The sequence below is a fragment of the Meles meles genome, chromosome X, assembly GCF_922984935.1.
Source record: "Meles meles chromosome X, mMelMel3.1 paternal haplotype, whole genome shotgun sequence".
Classification (NCBI taxonomy): Eukaryota; Metazoa; Chordata; class Mammalia; order Carnivora; family Mustelidae; genus Meles; species Meles meles.
This window is the reverse complement of record NC_060087.1, coordinates 19,439,331-19,450,811: the sequence shown is the minus strand read 5'-3', so window position 1 is coordinate 19,450,811 and position 11,481 is coordinate 19,439,331. Positions and strand designations below refer to the sequence as shown.

The 11,481-nt window shown below is 40.6% G+C and overlaps 1 pseudogene; it reads right to left on the bottom strand.

Moving 5' to 3' along the window:
* Window positions 1-3,056: 3,056 nt before the first annotated feature.
* LOC123934350 lies at window positions 3,057-5,246 on the bottom strand (annotated as a pseudogene).
* Between the last annotated feature and the right edge of the window lie 6,235 nt (window positions 5,247-11,481).

Below are 11,481 nucleotides of genomic sequence, written 5' to 3'. Positions count from 1 at the left end.
GTAAACCTAATCAGGCATTATGTCACTAATTCATGTATTTAACGAATATTTATTTAGCATCTACCACATTCCAGGTTCTATTATAGGGTTTGGTTGGTATTTACTGTTTCTGATTATGTGTTGTATTCATCCCTGTAGGTACTGGGTTCATCTCAAGCCATTGTAATAAGGAATTTACATGTCTGTCTGCCCAGCCCACTATTGCTGAGCTCAGGAATTGTGTCTTATTTATATTTGTGTTCCTAGTGCTTAGCACCTTCCCTGGCATTTAGTTAGCACTCAATGAATATGTGTTTATGCTCTTGTCCTTGAGGGAGTAGAGGGAGGGACACTTGGTATGTGTTCTGGGACTTACAGGTCAGTGATGACTATTCAAGATGGTTAGTACATAGCAGGCATGGGAGGAAGAGGTGGGAGTTGAGGTTCAACAGGCAGGCAAGGCCTGACCATGAAGAGCTTAGGAGCTATACTGAGGAGTTTGATTTTATATATGATGGTGAATGCTATGGTTTGAATGTTTGTGTCCCTGCCAAAATTCATATGTTTAAAACCTGATGCCCAAAGTAGTGGTTTCAGGAGGTGGAGTCTGTGGGAGGTGATTAGGTCATGAGGGCAGAACTGTCACAAATGGGGTTAGTTCCCTTATAAAAAAGACCCGAGAGAAATCACTTGCCCCCTTCCAGAACTGTGAGCAGACAGTGAGAAGTGAACAAATTGGAATGGGGCCTTCACTGGAACCCAATCATGCTGGCACTCTGATCTCAGACTTCTAGCCTCCAGTACTATTACAAATAAATTTCTGTTGTTTATAAGCTACCCCTTCTATGGCATTTTGTTATGACTAGCCAAACAGACTAAAACAGTGAAACACTCAAAATTTTATGCATAGAATGAGCATGATGGGAGTGTAGCTGGCAGGGTGTTAGGAGAAGAGCCAGGAATCAGCCATTGTTGGCCAATTGGGATTTATTGAAATAATCTAGATGGTATAGGCCTAAACACAGCCTTTGGTGGAGGGATAAGGAAGAGAGGATAAAATAATTCATGAGGCATTTCCAGTGGTTTGCTGGAGCTGGCTTTTACCAGTTTGTGAGAGCTGATTCTATACCTTGCTTCCCAACTCCATGCTCAGTGATGTCACATTAGTACTTTAAAATTGACCATAGTGGGAGTACTTATACTAAAAAATTAGCGTTTGCTAATTTGTTTGTTTCCTGCAAAGGTATTTTACCAACACATCAATGCATTTACCTTAGTTTGAACATCATTTCACCTAGAATGCCTTACCTTATTGCCATGCCTGGATAAGGTTCATCCTCTGTGTGTTTTCATAGAATCCTATCCTGTCCACATTACAATACTCAACACTCTGTATTTTAAAAATGTGTTTACTTGTTTGCATATCATGCTGAGTTGTAAGCAGCAATGTGTCTGCCATGTTCACAGCTGTATCCATGCTTACCATATAAATAAGTGTTGAAAGATATTTAATGACTGTGTGAATGAATAATGTTTTATTCCAGTAGTTTGTGTGGCAGATATATTTCTGCTAGAATTCCAGAAGTAATATATGTATGGGGATTGTACTTTTTATTCTTTAGGATAAATTGAATCAAAATTATAATGCAATTATCAGAAAGCTGTATATCCTCAGCTCTTAAAAGAGAATAGAAAGAATAGATAATTTCTGTGATCATAACATAAAAGAAATATTTTAAGAAATTATTTCTTGTTTTGTTTTAATTTTTCCTCCTTGCCGATGTAAAGACTGCAATTTTCTTTTCATTTTAAGTGTAGCATGAGAGGAAAGAGACTAAGCCAGCATCTTATAATAGCTGGAAAGTACCTTTTCAGTATTTTGATTTAAAGAAGAAACAAAAGGGGGGCACCTGGGTGGCTCAGTGGGTTAAAGCCTCTGCCTTCAGCTTGGGTCATGGTCCCAGGATCCTGGGATCAAGCCCCGCATCGGGCTCTCTGCTCAGCGGGGCCTGCTTCCCTTCCTCTCTCTGCCTGCCTCTCTACTTGTGATCTTTGTCTGTCAAATAAATAAATAAAATCTTTCAAAAAAAAAGAAGAAACAAAAGGTATGAGGGGAAAATGAGACTTTAACTTTTTTATGTTGTTGACATGACACCTATCAAAATAGATAACTTCCTGTACAAATTGATATGTATACCTACATTCACCTGTAAAACATATATAAGGCACAGTTATTAAAATAGTGTCTGTGAAAAATTAATAACACAGGACACCTGGGTGACTCAGTGGGTTAAAGCCTCTGCCTTCGGCTCAGGTCATGATCCCAGAGTCCTGGGATTGAGCCCCGCATCTGGCTCTCTGCTCAGTGGGGAGCCTGTTTCCTCCTCTCTCTCTCTGCCTGCCTCTGACTGCTTGTGATCTCTCTCTTTCAAATAAATGAATAAAATCTTAAAAAAAAATCCATAACACAGCTGTGTTCATTATCTACTGCTGAATAACAGAACGCTCCAAAACTTAGTGGCTTAAGACTTAAGCAGTGCACATTTATTGTTGGATCCAGTTTCTTTGGGCCAGAAATCTGGCAGCATCATACCTGGGTGCTTCTGACTTACAGTCTGTCTTGAGGTTGAAGTCAATATACTGGCCTGGGCTACCATCATCTGAAGACCTGAAAGGTGCTAGAGGATGTGATTTGAAAATAGTTCACTTGCATGCCTGGCAAGTTAATGCTGGTTGTTTTTAAAATTCATATATTGAATTCAAGTATAATCAATATACCGTGTTATGTTAGTTGCAAGTGTACAGTATAGTTATCCAACACTTCTTTTTTTTGTATAAAACTGCATCATTCTTTATTTTGCATACTTTAATCTCAGAACAAAATAAACAGAAAAAAAACACAATACACATCCAAACCCCTTGTCAAATATCAGAAGGGATAGGGCTTGAGGGCCTTCTTTCCTGCCTCAGAGACAGGAGGAAGAAAAAAAAAACACTAGACATCAGCAGAGGGAACCAGGTGAACAGGGCCACTCCAGGCTGCTAGGGAGCCATGGGGACACTATACAGAGGGCTCAAGTCTGCAGGTAGAACTAATCTACTTCTTCCATGCGAGAGGCATCCTCATCACCCTCAAGGGGGGGATCTCATCAGGAACAGCAGCACTGGGTTCCTCTGCTATCACTTCATATTCATCAATGCCCAGGCCTAGCTTGATCATGCGGTAGATGCGGTTGGAGTGCGTCTGGGGCTCCTCGAGTGAGAACCCAGAAGAGAGCAGAGCTGTTTCAAACAGCAGCACCACCAGGTCCTTGACAGCCTTGTCATTCTTGTCCGCCTCTGCTTTCTGCCGCAGCGTCTCCACAATGGAGTGGTCAGGGTTGATCTCCAGGTGCTTCTTGACCATCATATAGCCCATTGTGGAGTTGTCCCGAAGGGCCTGGGCTTTCATGATCTGCTCCATGTTGGCCGTCCAGCCATAGGTGCTAGTCACAATGCAGCAGGGTGAAGACACTAGCCTGTAAGAGATGGTCACCTTCTCAACCTTCTTATCCAAGATTTCTTTCATGAGTTTGCAGAGGTTTTCGAACTTGGCCTTGCTCTCCTCCATTTTCTTCTTCTCCTCTTCATCCTCAGGCAGCTCCAGGCCCTCCTTGGTAACTGAGACCAGACTCTTCCCATCAAACTCCTTGAGTTGCTGCACGCAGTACTCGTCAATAAGGCTCCGTCATATACACTACCTCGAAGCTCCGCTTTTGCACTCGCTCTACAAAAGCGGAGTTGGCAACCTGCTCTTTGCTCTCACCAGTGATGTAATAGATGGACTTCTGGGTCTCCTTCATGTGTGACACATATTCTCAAAGAGAAGTCATCTCATCCCCAGACTGGGAGGTATGGTAACGCAGCAGCTCAGAAAGGCGGCGCCAGTTAGTAGAGTCCTCATGGATTCCAAGCTTTAGGTTTTTAGAGAACGCCTCATAGAATTTCTTATAGTTCTCCTTGTCTTCTGCCAATTCAGAGAAGAGCTCAAGGCACTTCTTCACAATATTTTTGCGAATGACCTTCAAGATTTTGCTCTGCTGGAGCATTTCTCGGGAGATGTTCAAGGGCAGATCCTCAGAGTCAACCACACCGCGGATGAAGTTGAGATACTCTGGTATCAATTCATCACAGCTTTCCATGATGAACACACGGCGAACATAGAGTTTGATGTTGTTCTTTTTCTTCTTGTTCTCAAAGAGGTCAAAAGGAGCCCGACGGGGGATGAAGAACAATGCCCTGAATTCCAGCTGACCTTCTACAGAGAAGTGCTTGACTGCCAAGTGGACTTCCCAGTTATTAGTAAGGCTCTTGTAAAACTCTTCATATTCCTCCTGAGTAATGTCATCAGGGTTTCTGGTCCAAATGGGCTTGGTCTTGTTCAGTTCTTCCTGATCAATGTATTTCTCTTTAATCTTCTTTGTTTTCTTCTTCTTGTCTTTCCCACTATCATCCTCCTCATCTGAGCCCACATCTTCAATCTTGGGCTTCTCCTCATCATCTTTATCTTCTTCCTCCTTCTCCCTTTTCTCCTCCTCTGCCTCATCATTACTGATTTCTTTCTCTCGTTCCTTCTCCAAATAAAGGGTGATGGGGTAACCTATGAACTGCAAGTGCTTCTTCACCACTTCTTTGACACGTCTCTCCTCTAAATATTCTGTCTGGTCTTCTTTAAGACGGAGAATCACTTTGGTACCCCGGTCAATGGGCTCACCGTGGTCTGCACGCACAGTGAAGGAGCCCCCAGCAGAAGATTCCCAGGCATACTGCTCATCATCATTGTGCTTTGTGATAACCACCACCTTCTCTGCCACCAGGTAGGCAGAATAAAAGCCAACGCCAAACTGTCCAATCTTGGAGATGTCTGCACCAGCCTGAAGAGCCTCCATGAATGCTTTAGTTCCGGACTTGGCAATTGTCCCCAAATTATTTATGAGATCGGCTTTGGTCATGCCAATGCCTGTGTCCACCAGAGTCAGGGTGCGTTCCTGGGGGTTGGGGATGATGTCAATTTTCAGCTCTTTACCCCTGTCCAACTTGGAAGGGTCTGTCATGCTCTCATAGCGAATCTTGTCCAAGGCATCAGACGCATTACTGATCAACTCCCGAAGGAAAATTTCCTTGTTAGAATAGAAAGTATTGATGATGAGGGACATAAGTTGGGCAATTTCTGCCTGGAAGGCAAAAGTCTCCACCTCCTCCTCTTCATGGTGCACTTCCTTAGGCATCTTAAAAGAGAAGAACTGAAAGCACTACAGACCATGGTAGGTAGGGACTGCGTCCGGCAGCGACTCCGCCACGAGACCACACGGGGGTGACCCAAAAGTGAGTAGTTATCCAACACTTCTATACATTACTCAGTGCTTGTCTTAAGTACCCTCTTATTCCCCTTTATCTATTTCACTATCCCCCTACCCCAGCAACCACCAGTTTATTCTCTATTTTTAAGAGTCTGGTTTTTTGCCTCTTTTTTTTACTTTATTCATTTGTTTTGTTTCTTAATTTTCACATGTAGATGAAGTCATATGGTATTTATCTTTCTCTGATGTATTTTACTTAGCGTTATACCCTCTAGATCCATGTATGTTGTAGCAAATGGCAAGATTTCATTCTTGAATTACGGCAGAACAGTATTCCATTGTGTGTGTGCATGTATAAATATACATATATATGTACCACACCTTCTTTATCCATTCATCTATTGATGGACAGGTTGCGTCCATATTTTGGATATTGTAATTAATGCTGCAAAATATATGTAAGGGCATGTATCTTTTTAAATTAGTGTTCTTATTTTCTTTGGGTAAATACTTAGTGTTTTCTACAATGGCTACACAAATTTACATTTCCACCAGTATACACCAAGGGTTCCTTTTTTCCCACATCCTTCACAACATTTGCTATTTCTTGTGTTTTTTAGTTCAGCTTTTCCGACAGGTGTGAGGTGACATCTCATTGTGGTTTTGATTTGCATTTCCCTGATGATTAGTGATGATGAGCATCTTTTCACATGTCTGCTGACCATCTGGATGTCTTCTTTGGAAAAATGTCTATTCATGTCTTCTCCCCATTTTAATTGGATTATTTGGGGGGTTTTTTGATGTTGAGTTGTATAAGTTCTTTATATATTTTGGATATTAACCCCTTATTGGATGTACCATATGCAAATACGTTCTCTCATGTTGTAGGTTGTAAGTTAGTGATGGTTATTGTCAGTAGACTTCTCCATTGCGTTACTTCGGTGGCTTTAAGACATGGCACTTGACTCTCTCCAGAGCAAGTAATGTAAAAGAATGAGCAAAGAGGATGTCACAATGCCTTTTATTGACCTAGTCTCAGAAGTCATGTGCCTTTTTGGTGGGGGAGGACCATGGTTTATTCCTTGGAGGCAAGTCCATAAGTATAGCCTCTGCTCTAGAAGGGTGGGTGGTTAGGCTGTACCCTTTGAATGAATTATCATCAAAGAATTTGTGCACATACTTTAAAACCATCATAATGGCAAAATGCTTACAGTATAAATCTGAGTGAAAAACTGGAACTGGGTGTTATATGCAAACAATGAATCATAGAACACTACATCAAAAATGAATGAGGTACTGTATGGTGACTAACATAACATAATAAAAAATTATTTTAAAAAGTTAAATTCGAAATTACTTATTTAATATGACTAAAATTGGGTTGGGAAAATAGCAGAACAAGGTTAAAGAGAAGAAAATATAGAAAATATGGATGGATCGATAACCACATGAGAGGTTTTTGAAAAGAGAATCAAAAACTGACTAAGAAGGCAAAATAATTGAAACACAGGAATTTATAAATAGTTCTTACCAAAAAAGTAAAGAAAAATTTAACAGTGACTTAGAATAGCAATCAGGGAATGGAGAATGAACAGGATCCAGAGAAGGAAGCAAGCAAGGTGTCAAGACTGAAACTTCAAACTATAGTAAGGAGATTGTAAAACGAAGGCATATTTTGCCCTGGCCGGAAACCTGTATGTTCTTTCTTAAGGGAAAAAGCCAGTTTTAGGGCAAACCAAATGAGGTTCTGCAGGAGAAAACCAGGTGAGTTAATTAGCATGGCAGAAGAACCCTGAGTGAGACTGGAGGAAGCTTGGAATACTTGTGTTAATGGCTTGTCATTGAACAAGGTATCTTTCCTCCATGTTTGACCTGCCTTACCCACTCTATCTTTATTTTATTAGTATTTATTTATTTATTTATTTTTAAAGATTTTATTTATTTATTTGACAGACAGAGATCACAAGTAGACAGAGAGGCAGGCAGAGAGAGAGAGGAGGAAGGAGGCTCCTCGCTGAGCAGAGAGCCCGATGCAGGGCTCGATCCCAGAACCCTGGTATCAGGACCTGAGCCAAAGGCAGAGGCTTTAACCCACTGAGCCACCCAGGGGCCCCTATTTTGTGAGTATTTAGTGCATCATGTTTTCACCCTTTCTTCTGCTATATTAAGTGTTGATTTTCTGCCTTAACCACTTGGTAATTAAGTCTCTAGTTTTTCAAAGCTGGACATTCCAGGTGAAAAGATGCAAATATTGCAGGTGAAGGTAAAAGATAATTTTCCCACGAGGACCCAAATGAAATTAGAGACCACCTTCCTGAGGTGTAAATTGGACACTGATGGCAAACTGGAGTAAAATGACTTAGGGAAATTTAGAAATCAATGTTCCTCAACAGTCAAAACACAGGTCCCAAACATAGACAATGACTCTTGGTGCTCTTTCTGATAAATTGCTTTGCAGGTTTGAACATTTAGTGTGAGTCTACTTTTGTCAAGTCATACACAGAATGTGGCACATTCTTAACGTGCAGATTCATCTAAGCCCCCTTAGGAAAAGAGAGAAAAAGAGTCTCTAAAAAGACAAGTTGAGTGTTATTTTTCCCAGTAATGCTTGCGTTGGACAGTAATTTTCAGTGTAGAAAGTGGAAGTATCTCAATGGAATGGATGCAAAATATCCCTCCCCCCAGGTGAATTGGTAGTCCTCAAATATTTCCTTCCTAGATATTGCAATAATGTATTTTAGTTCACTCTGTACCGTTCTGATGTAGCAAAGATGCCCTTCAGAATTGTCTTCCCTCTATAATCATGGTTTCTTACTTTGTCAATATTCCTCCAAATATGATGTACTCCATCCTCTGCTTTTGGGCCTTGTCCCATCCCACCATGTCTTTCTGTTCTCTCACAACCTGCCAAAAAACTTGCCTCTTCAGAAAGTCTACCAGGATTAATCCCTTCTCTCTTCTATCACTGCCAAACCTAGAGTCGTCCTAAGTCTCACATCTTTAGTTGATGGTATATTATTGATAAGTGGTTATTTGTAACATTTCCCAAGCCATGCCTTTTCTGTTGTCCAGTGTGGCAGTATAATCCATGGGCCTGAATCTGATGGCTCAGGATCAAATCCCAGCTCTACCTCTCATTTGCTGTGTGAGTGAGTGAGTTAGTTAACTTCTGAGTGTTTCAGTTCTCAGTTTTTTCATCTGTAAGATGAGAATAATATTAGTGCCTACCTTACAAGGTTTTTGTGAGTATTAGAAGACAATATATATCAAGTGCTCAGAAAATATTCAGTAAATGTTAGTTACTGGTAGTAAGATAAGCCTTGTTATCAGAACTAGTATGTGTATAAGAAAAGACATGATTTTGTTGCAACCAGATCTGTAATTTGGTAGCATAATGACCTTGGGCATATTGCTTAAACTTTTTGAGCCTTAATTTCCTTATAGTAAATGGAGGGAGAGATAATAAATATACCAACTTTTAGGATGAACTGCTTATGGAAGGAATACAAGGCTGGTACTTGGAGTTGTTGACAAAAGTTTGCCTCCTTCCTCCCTAACTTCTCAGCAAAAAACAGGTATTGCTTATTTTAATCAAGTTAATACCATATTTCCTTATCACCTTCTTACTGCTGCTAATCAGTTAATTTAGTGGAACTTAGCTAAAGAAAAAAATTCATCAACTTGTGTATTCAGTATCTTGGAGAGTGAACACATAGCTGGTAGAATTTTTCATGCTGTAACCACCTGGGTTCACTTTGCTTGCATTATTGTCTAAATTTGTTTACTTCTTCCTAGGGACCATTCACATTCTCAGGTAACATTCCAGTGCCTACAGAATTTTCTGCCCTAATTTAAAGAGTAGGCGTTTGTGGGACACCTAGGTGGCTCAGTTGGTTGAGCATCCCAACTCTTGATTTTGGCTCAGGTCATGATCTCAGGGCCCTGGAATTGAGCCCTATGCCTGGCTCTGTGCTCAATGGGGAGTTTTTCCTTCTCCCTCTCCCTCTGCCCTGCCCCCTGCTCGTGCTCTCTCTCTCTCTAAAATAAATAAATACGTCTTTAAAGTAAAATGAAAAGAACAGGTGTTTGTGAATTGGAGGCAGAAAAGTAGGTAGTCAAAACTGACCAGAACGAAATGATCAACTATTTCTTGGTGCTATGGCATTAACCTAAATGGCTGATTATGGAACCTGGTTTTTAGTTTTGTCTTGGTTCTTTCATCTTCAGTGTGGTGTGGTCATTTTGTCTAGCTGCATCCCAATAAATCTCATGATAATGATTACGCCGAGTCCAAATACCGCGATTGCTTTTTTAGTCCTTATTATACCCCATGAAAAAAGGTAAGGAGTTTGGATATTTATCTTTGCCTCATTATGTAGACCTCAGGTTTATGAACAATCCTTTGCTGAAAGTCTGTGATCCATGGGCTGTCTGCATCAGCATCAACTGGGAGGTTATTAGAAATGCAGATTCCTGGGGCGCCTGGGTGGCTCAGTGGGTTAAGCCGCTGCCTTCGGCTCAGGTCATGATCTCAGGGTCCTGGGATCGAGTCCCGCATCGGTCTCTCTGCTCAGCAGTGAGCCTGCTTCTCTCTCTCTCTCTCTGCCTGCCTCTCTGTCTACTTGTGATCTCTCTCTGTCAAATAAATAAAAAAATAAAATTAAAAAAAAAAGAAAAGAAATGCAGATTCCTGCTCTCTACCCCAGACCTACTAAAGAATATCTGGGGTTAAGGCCCACTCATCTGTGTTTTCACAAACCCTCTGGGTGATTCTTGTGGCAAAGTTTGAGAGGCCCAATCCTCTAGAATCTTGTCAAAGGATGACTTATTTAAAAAAAGCTTTAAGAAAAGAGGAAAGCACTGTTTTTAGCCATGGAAACTTAAAGAATGTTGGCTTAGTCTAACTTTGTATTGTTTAATCTTGAAACCCTGGATCACTGATTCTTTACTTGAGACTTTATTACAGTCCTGGAACTATCTTTCAGTGACCTTGAAGATTGTCATGGGATTCTAAAGAAGATAAAACCCTCAAAACAAAATAAATTTTAATATAATAAAAAAAAAACACTCTCGGACAGAATATGGAGCCATAAGAAACAGACAAAAGGATTCCATCTCTTTGTAACCCTGAGAAACACTCTCCTTAATATTGGCCAGATGTATTTTATGATTATATCACTAATTGTACTAATAAACATAACTTGTGCTGTTGTTTTCTCTTTAAATCCATGTTTAGTTATAATCTGGAAATTATAGTTCTTCATGTAAAAATGTTTCCTCATATACTGGAAATGATAAATAAGTTCAAGTGGTACCAAATGAATACACAGTATGCTGGACTTCCAAGTTACATATCCCTTTTGAATTAGCTTTCACTCCTTTGGTGGAATATGTAATGTCACGGCAGGCTTCCATAATGCAGCCAAAAAAAACAACACATCAGCTGCCAAGCACACCTCTGTTGCAGAGGTGAATGATTCAGGCAGACTTCAGCATTTAATGAAGCCTGTTGTTTCCTATAAATTAACTGTTTGCTATTATATTTTGCTGATAGCAATAACTATTTTGATCCTGAGCCCCTCCATTTATCAAACTTGAAAGGAGAGCTCGGATCTGGAGTCACACAGACAAGTAAACATAGGGGGGAAAATTCCCTGAAGGAAGTAATCTTTTATGGCCTTGTAACATGTTGTCCTCCACATAGAGATATACTCTTGATGATCCACTCAGTGCCCTAGGACAGGCTATATGAGTAGTTTTCACAGTGTTAGGGCACAGAGTTAAAGGCACAAATATGGCTCACTACCAACTGGCTTAACACCTTTAGGAGGGAAGTGTTTCAGAAGCAAGTCCTGGTATGTATTGTGAGACCTGGAAAAAATGACAGGGCAGAAACCACCAGAGATTCACCCCTCTTGCTAATGAGATACTCCTATGACTGGACTTATAGCTTCTTTCTCCTTAGTCACTTTATCTGTCAGTAAAGTAGGACATCTGGACGTCCTTCATTTTTGCTTGAAAATAAGTACTAGGAATAAAAATCTAGGGTAGAGCCATGCCTGATGAGGGAGCAGAGGAACAGTAGGAAGATGTATATTCTGTTGATGTGGGTGTTCTTTTCCTCCTTGCTGCTGGAAGGTAAAGCCCAAGGAGCGGGAAGAAG